Source organism: Coloeus monedula (assembly GCF_965178545.1).
Source record: "Coloeus monedula genome assembly, chromosome: 6".
Lineage (NCBI taxonomy): Eukaryota > Metazoa > Chordata > Aves > Passeriformes > Corvidae > Coloeus > Coloeus monedula.
The window spans coordinates 38392077-38406070 of NC_138786.1; the positions used below are offsets into that span (position 1 = coordinate 38392077).

General features: G+C 36.4%; 1 protein-coding gene across 6 annotated transcripts in view; it reads left to right on the forward strand.

Moving 5' to 3' along the window:
- Positions 1–13994, forward strand: part of NPAS3 (neuronal PAS domain protein 3) — a gene marked incomplete at its 5' end in the record, with an annotated part of 598664 nt that overhangs the window by 164490 nt on the left and 420180 nt on the right. The gene's annotated exons all lie outside the window — the stretch shown is intronic.

Genomic DNA, 13994 nt, shown 5'->3' on the forward strand with positions numbered 1-13994 from the left:
ACCTTCTTTTATACTGGTCATTAATAAAACACTTTAAAACTGTTTAGTGGTTTTGGCATTTCAGTTAAAAACTACTTGGTAGAAAGAGTTTCTTATATTCAGCCAGATTTCTGGCACTGGTTTTGGTCTGTTTGTGGCTGTCACTTTTCAGGGATGCTGGAGGCAATTATGAGACTCCCGTTCTCTGATTTCTCTACAGGGGACAGTCGCAACTGGGGGGGATCAGTACACATGGGCATATCTTTACCAGCCCTTGCCACAGGTCATATAGTCACAATAGTCAAAATCCCATTTTGTCATGTCAGTAGTATCTGTCAGTAGGCTAGCAGTGTGGGAATTAGCATTTGCACCTTATTAAAGCTATAGTAAACCCTGTTGCTCAGTGGAGTCTTCAAGTGCCTGGAAGGCATTAGACATCACACAGATACATTGACTCCGTCTGCGTTATGGGGAACACTTCAGCTGCTTTTTCTGCCTTGCTCTTAAGAGCATGGTTTTTCCTGTCTTGTGATTTTGAAGCAGGCATTCCTAAGAATACAAATAATAGCTCTATAAGCTGAAATCACAGCAACCGCTGTTGACAACAGTAATGATTTAATTATAAAGATTGACTCTGTGTATCTCTTCATCCCTAAGAAGAGATGAAAGGATATTGTGAAGTATACTATAACCATTTTACAAGGGAGTTTAGAAAAGAAGGCAAATCTGAAAACCCAGGTTTGAAAAGACTACTAAACAGTCAAATTCTCTGAATGAAAACAAAGCATCTCATAAAGGTTAATTCAACATAACTTTAGTAAAGTAAAATTGAATGTGTTTCATCTTTCTGTATTTTGTTCTGCATTCATTTTTCCATTTAGTCGCATTGTTGAGATGAGCATATATCCCAATCAAACAGTTATAGGATTATTAGAACATGATTCCCACTTGACAGCATAAGGTTGGAGATTTAATTTGTTCAGCTGCTGTGAGCTTACTGAAACAACTGTGTACCAAAAGAAGGATTCTACATTTTTTTTCTCATTCTGTTTTTCAAATATTTACTCTTATGAAATCGCTTAGCACTAAGGGTCCATGTTGTCCTTTGAAATCAATGAAGTTGGGCTGGCACATCTGGTGACAGAATTAGACTCTACTTCATTTTTTTTTTTCTCTTAATTCTTCAATAGCAGGAATTTCCAGACATATTATTTAAGAAAAACAAAAACCCTGTCATATTTGAATTTAAATGAATCATTTCGACTTAGAGTTTTTTTCGTATTAAAATATTATAGTTGCTTTTCTGTCGTCTTTTTTTTTTTTTCTTTTTTTGTAGTGATAGCAACAACTTTAACTGATGCCAATTATTTATTTATATCATGAATCAGGCTGCAAATTCGTTCTTTTCCAGAGAGGCAGAAAGATCATGTAAAACTGGTGACCACATGTTGACAGGCTGCATGATTTAACAAAACCAGAGGCAATCATTTAAAAGAAAAATGTTTTATTTTCTGCCAGCAGAGTATAATGGAGAGAAATTGGTTGGTATTATTTTTAAAAATTGCTCAAATCACTGTAGTTAGTATAAAATTGTCTCTGGAACTATTTCCTGTAAGTTAACCAGACATATGATTGTATCCTTTCTCTTTTGAATACTGAAGCTCACATTTCATCTGTCTTGTGTAGAGTCTGTCAGGTATAATAGCTCTTTGTGATGGTTGCTTCTTTTCTTCATTCTTTCCTGTAGCTAAACCCCCACCCGCAAACCTTAAGCAATTGCTGGTTTTAAGCATCACTCAGTAGCTATTACTAGCAGTCTAGCAGTCACTGCACCCCTTCCCTCTTCCAATGAGCTTGTGGATCTATCAACAGGTAAGATCCAAGATTAACTTGCAGTGTTTATGGGTGTAAATTTCCTCTTGACTCCAAAGTATTTCTAGTTTACCTGACTGATATTATCCCAGTGAGGGCAAGTTTTTAAATACAGCAAGGTGGCATTTTCAAACGCAGCACTTGGTGCATCTTTTCACTAGGATCAGGGTTTGTCAGAATTGTGTGGTTCTGAAAATCATACCTTAATTGTCTTGAACATCTCTGTGAATAGTGACTTTTGGGGATTATCTCAAGAATGCATCATTTTGCAGAATGTTTCTTCTTGTTTCTGAGTTCAGCCATTTTAACGCAACTCATTTTACACCAAAAATTCTGAGGTGGTGTAAAAGAAATACTTGTCTGCTTGTGATTCCTTTGTCCCTCAAAAATAAAATACAGAAATGATTGCAGAAGCTCAGTCTAGATTCAGCTAAGAAAATTCTACATGCCTGAGAGAAAATATGTTGGTTTCTCACATGAATGAGTTAGTATTTTTCTCTCATTTTACATGCTCTATAGCTTATGGAACTTATCAGATCTGTTTCCATTTCTGCAACATAAAAGCCATGACTGGCCAAGACTAACACAGGGAGGAACGCATAACTGACGATGTAGTTCAAAGCTGTGTCTCAGTGTCTCTTTCTTCTGTGTACCCCAAATTGAAGGATTTAAGTTTTGTTAGGAGTACTAGTAGAACACTGTAGCCCAGTATAATGGTGTTTCAGATATGGAGTAAAATAATCGTTAAATGTATCAGTTGAATTATTGAACATGGAAATGGTGATTGATGCTGCTGCTTTCAGTGCTGAAATCTTTTAGTTGTTTTTATGTTGAAAAAAAAAAGAGACTTCTAAAATGAGCAATGGAAAACATACAATGACTGAATTTGTTTAATCAATTGAGTATCTTGTCAAAGAGAAGGTTAAGAGGGTGACTTGATCATGGACCATAATTACCCAGGCAGGAAGAAGATAGCAGATATTTGGAGTTCCTTTTGTTTAGTGGACAAAAGAATTGCAAGATTCAGTGACTGAAAGCTGAACTCAGCAAAGTTGAAATTGGAAAAAAAGCCACAAAATGTTAATGGTGAGGCTAATTTAAACAGTGCAGCTGCTTAGCAATAGAAATTCTTTACATCTTGGAGTTTCCAGATTAGGATTGATACTTTTGCAAAAGAAACCAGATTTACAGGGTAATGCTATATGGCCTGCCTCATGTTGAAGATGATTCCTAGATAATCATGATATTCCTCTCTGATCTAGACCTGTAAGACTTTGCAGGAAGGCACTTTATCTGCTGGGTAATTAAGAGGTCACTCAAGGCAAGGAGCTTTTCAGAAGGGGCCCTTGCCTCTGCATTGTACTTTGTTTTGTGGTTTGATGTCACTCACATTTCTCATCTCTGTGACTGGTTGGCCCTTTTTGAGGAATTGTGTTAGCAAGGACTTTTACTACTAGGTTGAGGAGTAGTTGTAGCAACTGCTGGACAGTATTTCAGAGCCCTGATAATTTTAATGCCTTTGATGCAGTCTGATGGATTTAGGATATTGTTAATCTTGCTGGTAGTTGAATATTGTTAAAGAAGATAAGAATTACTTAGAGCATGAGATTTATGTCAACTGTTAAAACTCTGAGGCGTTTGTCTAAGTGTTATTTTTTACAGTTCTAGAGTTGTAATTGATGATGAGTGTGTTTTAAGGAAAGGTTTTGGAATATCACACTTTGGTTAAAAAATCCATATGGCAGAAGGTCTACTCTGACTAATTAAAGTGGTTTCTGAGGAGAACTGGATTTTGCTGTACCATATCTGAAAACTTGATTTAGAAATTAAATGTTGGGTCTGCTGCAAGTACCTGAAAATGAAAATACATAGGGACATACCTCCAGCACAGCAGTTACCACTGCATGACGCACCCCCTGGGATGAGGGCATAACCTTTGACAGCAGACTCTTGGCACTTCAGGAAACACTTAAACCAAATGTGTGTGGCCAGTACTGGTATCTGTAAAGGGAACAAGGAGGAAGTTCTTCTGCAAGCAATGTGGGTTTCATTCTTATCCCAATGTATTGAAACTGCTGAAAAAGTAACAATATCTTTTTTCAAATGACTTGCTACCCTTCACCTGTGTATGTGGCACTTAGAGTTTTTCCACGTCCCAGAGCATTTAATGGAAAGTAAATATAGTCCCTTGCAAGGGAAGTCAGTGAAGGCTGTAGCCCATCCTGGAATATGTAAGCAGTAATAAAAGTTAATTCACTTGTAGTATAGGTAGAAGAAATGTCTGTGTGTGAAAATCTTGCTGTCTTGTGCTCTACTGACACTAATTTACACTAAATTGCTAAAGGGGGTAAGAGTGAAAGGCCTTGAAGTTCATTCATACTCTACTGAGTCCATGGTTCAGCAGCTAGCAATGCACCTTGAAGAGTGGATCTCATGCTTCTGGGAAAACAAGCTTGAATAAATCCACCAGTGAGCTTCTGAAGGCACCAGGGTCTTCCTAAGACTACAGAATAAGAATTCTGCATGCATCACTTGGTTTTGAGCATCCAACAAAGGTAGCTATACCACCATCCAGGCCTGTTGTTGCATGTGTTTGTATTTTTATGTTTTTTTTAAGATGTGCTTGGAGATATTTTAGAACTGGGTACTTGAGTATCAATGACAATATGATCTCTGTCAGTACAGGTTTCATCACAGGCAGCAAAAAACATGCAGGGATCAAGGCTGGCAGTGGTCCTGTAGCTCACTGTTTGTCCTGTTGAAGTTATATTTTGTCAGGTTTAAGACAGCTCAGCTGTGGCTCTGAACTAGAATAGCTCCTTTGGACTGCAGTGCCAGTGTGTCCTGTATCCCTTCAACACTTCTTCACATAAAGCCTTGCAAAGACTCCCATGAACCCATGAGGAGGGTTCAAAACTACAACTTGTGTGTGTTCTGCATAGACTTATCATTGTTAACATAACTTTTAGATTGGAAGGAGAGAATTAGGAGATGATGAGGATGATATTGTAAGAGTGGCTAAGGAGATAAAGAATGTTATTTTCTTCAGAAAGGGTCTTAGCATTGTAGTAATTGAGAACACACCACTAAGAGATTATTTATGTGGCAGCAGTGAAAGAGAGAGGTTGGAATTCTTGCCTTTTTTTCCTGGCTCTGGGAACTAAATTGAAGCGGATAGTTACAGAGAGCACAGCCAACTCTAACAAAATCCCTATTTAGGTCATCTCTAAAGAGCAAACTTGAGTTGCCTGAAGGCAACATTGTGCTCTTGGGCCTTTTGGCAGTAGTAAAAGTTAACAGTATAGATAAACTACCTGGTGCAAACACAACTTTTATAAAAATAAAAAGCCAAAAATGTTTTCACCTGTGTAGCTGTTTATTTCAGAGGTATCACTGGTAAAATAATGCTGTGGAAAATAATGGCTATAGCTGATATAAATGTTCCAGCAAAAGTTTCTGCAATAGCTCTAACACAGGTGAGGAAAATAACAGCTATTAATTCAGAACCAGATAAAAAACTCCTAACCTGAAGTGTTCCTTCTTAAAGACAGTACTCTCTAAAGCAGCATGATCAGAAATTTGGATAGTTTTTGTTCACTTCAGAGAGATTTATTTAGGTAGTAGCTTATAGTTAGGCCAAAATGTAAAGCTCATATTTAAAGTGCAGGATGCTATATAGCATTGCTAGTGTGGCATATGAAATAGCATATGTGTAGAACCTGGACTGAAGCTTTGCAGTTGAAAGTATTATGTTTACTTCAAGCAGGCAGATGTGACACACCATGACACTGTGTCTCTCTTGCCCTCTTGTTTTCCCCACATCACCTAATGGGTGCAGTTTTTCATGTGTTAATGTGATTGCCATCATTCAGGACTACAGTCACAATCTGGCAGCAGTGTTACCTGTGCTCGCTCTTTGGTTACCCATAGAAATACTATAATAAAGTCGCACTTTTCGTCTTAATGCTGAATAAACTGCTTCTTTACATATGTGGTAATATATTCTCCTGTCACATAAGTCTTCTTGTTGTTAATTGGAATTGCTTATGCTCATTGAGGGAGGAATACTTTTCATCCTGTTTTGAACGAAAATGTGTAATCTTGAATTTGTTTCCAAACTTCAGTCATGAGGAGAGCAGTGCAGGAAATTGCTGCTGTTCCACCAAATTAGCTTCTCAGATATCCTTTTAATTGGAGACCATAACTCAGATTCTAAGTATTTTAGGAAGCTGAACAGTACAAATTGAAATACAGATATTTCCAGTAAGGGCTCAGTTCAAAGAAAGCTTTTATACGCAGATGAGTCTGCTAACAAATAGCATGTCATATGATAATGAGACCATGTTTTCTTACGCAGTTTCACATTTCCTAACTGCACTGTGTGAAATAAGTGGAGTGTTTATCTACTTTCTCTTAAACTGACAAATCTCTGCCTGGGATAAGTGTGCCCACTATAGACAGAACATAGGTATTCAAAAATGAGTCTAAACTCTCAATCAGAAATACATCACTTCCAAATGCAATATATCACACTAGTTCAGAACATTCATTTCTGCCAAAGTATTCTGTTTTTAATGTAAAGACTTCAATTTATGTTTAAGAAGAATCAAACTATAGTACTTTGACAGCCGTTCACACTTAATTTCTTTGCATTAAACCAACAGCATTCTTTTCCACAAACATCCATTGTTAGGACAATGCTCTCAGACGGAATTTATGAGAAATGGAATTATGTTACCAAGGAGATAGCATTTACTATAATGAAGAGTAGATCCTAGAAAATGGCCCCTTTTACAGCAGCTCAGAACAGAGCCACAAAAGCAATTGATTGGTCTTGGCATTTAGTCTTATATCAGCTGTGTCATCCATAGCTTCAGGAGTGAGAACACTAATCTGAAGTGACATTTCTGTTCTGGCGGGCTTTTCTGCCCTGATGAAAGCAATTACTTCATTCCTAAATGATAATTTGCAGGAGTTTCAACCACTTTAATTGATAATTTTTTGTTCTGAGAAGTTCAATTGTGAAGTGATTAGCTGATTTGGTAAATAGAAATTTAAGGTGTGAAATGTACAAGTTGCTCCAAGGTAAAGTGCTGTTTATTGGGTGCTGCAAAATTGCTTGATAAAACTGCGGTTTCTCTATTATCAGGAGGGTGGCAATTGCTTAGTTCAACATAGGAAGAAAAAAAAGACTGAAACACTAGTGTTCTAGTTGTAGAATTTGGATTTAAACTAGTGTATCACAGCTTACTTAATGGTTTTTGTATCAAGGTGTACATTAGTTTTAAAAGATTGTGCGGGATTGATGCAGTTTGTAATCCTTAAAAACCTGCCATGTTCCTATTATTATGTTTTAATGACTCACTTTGGAACTAAATCCTGTTATTTATATGGTTCAACAGAGGTACGTACTGGTGATAAAACATTCAGTTTAATGATTAGTTCAAGCATACACAAACCTTTTCCTTGAACCACATTTACATGTTTAAAATAAAAGGATCCTCTTCTGTGAAACCACAACTCCTAAAAACCAACCTCAAGTCTTATTGGTATAATAAAAAGCTGGGCTTAATAGGTATTATTTTTTATAAGTTTTGCAATAATTGCTAAAGCACTTTTGGCCAAATGTATTTTTTTTTTCTACAAGGGAAAGAAAGGTCTTAATAGAAATCAGTTCTGTGATATTTTCCTATACAGTGAAAAAATAATGGTCATTTCATGTGTTAAATGAGAAATATAAAGCAAAAATGAAGGTCAAACTGATTTAGCACATCAAACAGTCTTTGTCAGCCAAGCTTAATATATCCTGAGTTTGTGGAACAAATGAAATTTTGCTGCTATGTTACACTTTGCTTCCAAACAACCATTACAACTGGTTTTATATATTGTGTGAGCATCAGACCATCAAACAGTGCATCTTTACTGACGTGTTGCTGCAGTGATGATCTACAGCAGCAATCTGCCATTTATATAAGGGCAAAATGTGCATCTATATTTAGTTGTGAAATTGGCCTATTATACTCTTGATGTTTACAGAGGCTAACATAAATTAATGATGACAGCTATGAGCAGTGCATTAGTTAAGCAGCAGAGTTTTTACCTTGAACTTGAAGGTTCCAGCTTTAACTTCCAGCTTATACTATACAGCTTTCTTCACACATTAAAGAAAGTCTCAAAACATTATTTTTTCTTAGACAGCATTAAGTGGCTTTAATTTGTGGTCTAGGCCATTGATGATAATATCAGATAATGGTTAATTTACCTTTTTGGCAAATTCTTGCCTGTAAGAATGGTGATTTTTTTATGGTGGGGAAAAAATAAGTTCCCCTGAAAAGTGTTTGGTCATTGAAAGGGTCTGATTTTACTGCCTTTGAACTTAGTCAGATGTTAGATATCCTTTGTCTGATGAAAAGAGCAGTTTGAGGAAGCAGTCTGCCTCACTTGGTTATGTACTGCACCTTCACCTGAAAGTCTCTTCAAGCAGCTCGTGTCAGAGCAAGTACAGGCAGTGTGGTAACTATAGATTCCAGTTAACTATGACCACAGATCTGACAAGTATGTAGGTGTTCAAAGGTTCACAAGTTAAAATGCTGAAGTCTTTGATGAATTTTTGATGGATGAATTTTTAATACAAGTCGACCTTTCTCCTTTGAGGCTTCATGCTAGATTAATTGATAAATAGTGAGACTGAGCAATGTTCGGATCTCCTAAGCAAACAAGCAGAAAAAATCCATAAAAATCTGCCGTCTGGCTTCTCAGATCAACTTAAAAAGAAAGAAGGTAAAATTTAATGCGGCTTTTGATTTTGGAGGTTTTCCCCTCACAAAAGTAGTGTCCTCTTTTAAACATTGTAACTGTTATTATTAGTCTTGAAGTTCTTGTACTCTCAGTTCAGAAACAATCTTTGTGAAAAGAAATCTATGAATGGGACAGCAGAAAGAAAAAAGGAAAAGCAAAGAAAGGGAGAAGATATCAAGTCAAACAGTTGTCTCAAAAGCAAAGAAATCCCCAAAGATAGCAAAATGTAGTGTAGAAATTAGAGGTAAACATATTAACATACTTTCATTATCAATTTTTCAGAACTAATTGAATTAGTCATAGAAGGTTGAGAGAGGATTTTTCTTCTTTTAATTTACATCTACAGGAGCATTAGTTCTCTTGCTTAATTCTTTTGTATTTTGTGTCTACTATACTGAAAAAATATCCAGTTTCATGCATATTTGTGAACTCTCTAGAGCATAACCTTTAGAAAAACAGAATAACAAAAAAATTTATAATAACAAGCCTTAGGCTCATGCTACCACCAATGGTGATGTTTGACTTCCAAAACTGGTCTTTGCAACTGCAACATGTACAATTATGCAGTGCAGGTTAGTCAGCTTTACTTCCTTCATCTTTCCTACAGTCTAAATAATTGTTTTGGAGTCTGAAAATGTGCACTGCTGTTCAGATTAATATCCATTGGATTGAACACTGTTTCTGAAATGCCACTATTAACTTTTGAAAAAAAATCAAGAATAAGAAAAGTCATATAGAAGAAAAATCAATAAATATTCCAAATAATTGGTTCATTTAAATATTGATGCTATTCCATTATTTGAACTTCTAATGAAGTTTAATTGTTCCATGACATCAGCGATATGAAAAAAGATTTTTATATGACAGAACATGGCTTATGGGTGGCAACCTATAGGTGGAGCAGGACATTATCTTAATGAATTGCCCAGGCATTAAGAGTCAGATTTTAAATATACTTGTTTTAAATGGGCTTAACTGCCCTCGTTGTTTTCACTGGTCAGCTTGAAGCCCCAGAAAAGATTTGGAAGGATGTGGCTTTGAGAGAACAGGTAATCGATTATTCCTGTAATAGATCAGAATGTATAAACATTTGTATTAGTCAAATTTTCATAATCATCCACTACATTTTATTATTTAAATACATAAATTATGTAAAGAGGTTATTAATAAAAGAGGAAGGGACAAAAAGTTGATTTAAATACAAAAATATCCAAAGTATGGGAAGATTATGTCACATCGTATTAATGTGGAACAAAGAAAATATATAAGAGGATCTTTCTGGTATAACTCATATTGAATTGCACAAATGCACAGCTCTGGACTCAGGAGCAGCATAAATTTATTGCTTCATGTAATACTATGACTATGCTCAATAGCAAGTAAGTCTGCTTGTGTTCTTTGTATTAGGAAACACTCTACACAGAGGGACATACATAATTTAAAGTCTCTTTCAGAGGGCTGAGGAGGCTGGATCACTTATCTCCAGTCCAAATTTTTTGCAGTAGATTCATTGTGTGTTCTAATGTTGCATACCCTTTACTTATATCTGATTTCTTTTCTGTGAAATGGTTATAATATTCATCTGACTTTGTCCTTTAGAGAGTTGGATACTGTTTACAGTGGACCTTTTGATCCTTGACTTTAAAAGACTAATAGAAAAATACACAGAGACATATTGCTTCATTCTCTATAAAGCCTGTTATAAACATTATTAGATATTAAGTGCTGTTTTTATACTATATCTGGAGTTGCTGCTACTAATCCATATTGTTGTTAGGGGCTTAAGAAATTCACTAGTGCTCAGTAATATCTGGGTTAACAAGTATGAAAATGTTTAGTAATATAAGAAAAAGTGCTCTGTTCTAGTATACTTTCGCGTTTATAAAGTTTGTACTGAAATCAGGGAGGATTTCAATGCCATTCTCAAAAATACTGTGCATCCTTTGTGAGACTAGGCCATACTTTTCTGCTTGTGAAGCAGAAAACTGAATGGAAATGTGCCCGTGAATGGAAATGAGCAATAACAATGATAGCACACCTCAGATAAGCTGTCCACTGGCTCAAGCCACTATATCTTGAGCTCAGCAGTCCGTCTGTCCCTCAAACCTTGTTTTATGGCCGTTGCTTCCAATCCAATCTCTATTTGTGACAAGTCCAATGAAGGTACCATAAATCCCAGCAGTGCTGTTATGTGGGGCTGAGCAGAGGGAGGCCGATATTTCTGAGAAGCTCTGCTTGGGGGGTCCTGCCTGCATTAGGTTTAAGGGAACAGTGTAGGTGAAATGTAAATTTGAGCTGCCTTTCTAGAACTGGGCAAGTCTGTGAAGCACCTCTTTTCAAGATATATTTTGAAATTGCAAGCAAAAATTATTCGTAACTGAAGTCATTCCTGTTTTCATTCAAAATGCAAATACACATAATTAAATTATTTCGTTGATTCTTAGTGCCCAAACTGAGACACAGAAGAGAGGTATTGTTATAACCCTGAGATTAACTCAGTTGGTTAGAGCATGGTGCTAATAACACCAACATCACAGACTTGATCCCCAGCTAGGCCATTCATTTAAGAGCTGGGCTTGATAATCCTTGTGGGTCACTTCCAGCTCAGAATATTCTGTGATTCTGTGAACATATGCTAAAAAATCCTTGTCTAGGTCAGTGTTTCTGTTGATGTGCTGTAACATGTTTGATTGCCATTAAATGCTGCAAAAATTAGGATCTGTGATTGTTCCAACTTTAAAGCGACAGATGTCAGTTGGTCAGACAAGTGAAAGTTGTGGGTGTGCACACAGATATGGATGCATGTATATGCTTATGAATGCAAAGTATATAAAATTATGTGAAATAAAACATGGAGTAGGTTAAGCTTGGAATGACCACAAGCACAATGAAATCACAAGTGAGTTATGAGTACCAATAAAACTTTTATGCAACACCATATTATCATGTCTTCTGCATCTGCTGTGTCTTCAGTAGAAAATCTACTTCAGAAATGTCATGTATACCATTTTAGAATTATATGGTAGTATTTATTGTACCCTTTCATCTGTAAAAGCCAGACCCCCTTTATATCAGTCCATCTGGAAAGGCCCTAAAATGAAAAATAAAATATATTTTAGAAACCATATCTAAAATAGCATTAGTTTTCAAGCCATTAAATATCCTGTTTATATGGTACTGCTTCTCAGAATTATCAGGAGCTAGCAGCTGGAAACCTCTTAGTCTTCTTTAGTGGACTCTGTATATGGAAATTCTATGAGCAATGTCTTCTTAAGGGAATGCATGAAGTTTCACCATTGTATGAAAACATCATCCTTTTACAATGTACAGTGATGCGCCCTTATCCAATTGTCTTAGCTTCTACCCCTTCTCCACAGGAAGCAATATTTATATCCCTTGTGTATATTTCCCACTGTTACTCTCTTGCTGGGACTGTGGATATTATATGTAGATTTGCTTGTCTGCTGGGGGATCTCCTCTGTCATTTGAGAACTCTTAATCATGTGATGCCTGCTTTCTTGGTGCTTTCTGACTGGTTTGAAATCCACTTAGTCAACATGTGTAGTTTCCCACACTTTAATTTTTCTTATTAGCAGAAGAGCCTGTGTATTTCTAAGTTTTTGCAGCCTGATACTTAATAAATTCATTTATGTTCCAAGAACCACCTCTAGCCCCAGTGTCATATGACAGGAGCCAAGATGAATTTTGGTCTGGTGTCAGCACCACTGCTTTCTGTTGGGAACTTCACACTCCTCTTTTCTAGCATCCTCTTGGGATTATTAGTGCCAGTACATTGCTTTATTAAGAGCATCTGACAATGCAGCTGATGTTGCCTATCAGCATCACAGGTGCCAGAGAGGATTAACAGCCATGTTTAGGTTGTATCTAATGAATTCCTGCATCCTGCTGAGGAAATCACTGCTCCCAAATTAAGGACCCATTTTATCAGCATAACTGCAGTGTCCAACAGTATAGTGTATTTCCCTAGCGGCATTACATAGAGTAGAGATTAGGACTTGTGTGCACATATCAGCGGACACTCTTTTAAAATTTGGCTTAATGGCACTGATGCAAAGAGAAAAATGCTCCAAGTTACAAATTCCTTGACTTAATTCACCCCATGAAGTTTCCACAAATGACAATATAACAAATGTCTGGGAGAAAAAGTGAATTATTCTTAATACTGTTTCTCAGGAGTTTCTTTTTTCTATCATGTCAGCTCCCCATCCCTTCTACTTTTTTTGTTGTATAAGTTTGCATACACATAGGCAGCTTTCCAATCATTCTGTTTGCTGACACCAGTAGCCTCACTTTTCAGCTTAACTGACTTCCACTGCAAACTGTTACTGATCCAGTAAGGTTTTACATAAGTTTACATTCCAATATATTTTTCCGTTTCAGCAGCCTCCTGAAACCTCTGTAGGACTTGTAAACTGTGGATTTAGACTTTGGTGTTTCTAAGGAATATTCTGTCACTATTCAATTTCTAACATTTTCAGTTTCAGAAGTTGCTGAGATCTGTAATTTTTCTGATTTGTTTTAATAGGGATCTCCAAAAATCTCCTTTCTTACATAGGGGTATATTTAAATGCTTTGGAAAGAAGGTGTGACCCTCTTGGTGCAGACTTTCAGAACAAATCTATAAGCTCATTTCTTCTGCTAACTTGATTTGGGGACTTGAGTTCTCAGACTTGGCTTCTGGGGAAAAAAAAAGGTGGTGACAGGCAGAAAAGGCCATGTCTTGTGCCATGAAATTGAGCTTTCACTTGGAAGCAATTGTGCAGAGAAATTTGCCTGCCTTTCCCTTATGTTGCAGTTGTATATATTTAACTTGTGGAGGGTATACTACTTCCTTGGAATTAATTGGACAGTTCATACCCCACAGAGCTGTAGCTCCCGTATTTCTGTGTATACATCAAATACTTCCACCTGTTATATCTAATGCACCTTTTAAGGAATTTTCCACATCCTTGACGGTAGATATTTAAAATTTGAAATTGGATAGAGATGCATCTACAATGTGCATTGTGAAATATTATTTTTCAGGTACATTTTTACTAGAATATAATTTACAAATCAATGTGCTAGCATCTATATAGAGTTCATTAAACCAAGTATGTATTTTACTGTGTCATTCAGTAGGATTGTGTGTCTTTACCTGTGGGTAAGATGTGCTGTTTTCTCCTGTACCTTTATCTCACCATTCCTATTTCTTAGCCAGACTGTCTTTTTAAATACAATTGCTATTGGTATAGAATTGTATAGGGAATGCAATGTGTTAACCATACTAAGGGAACTGTCATGGAGGGATTCCATTTGTGTGTTAAGGGCCTAGCTGATATGCC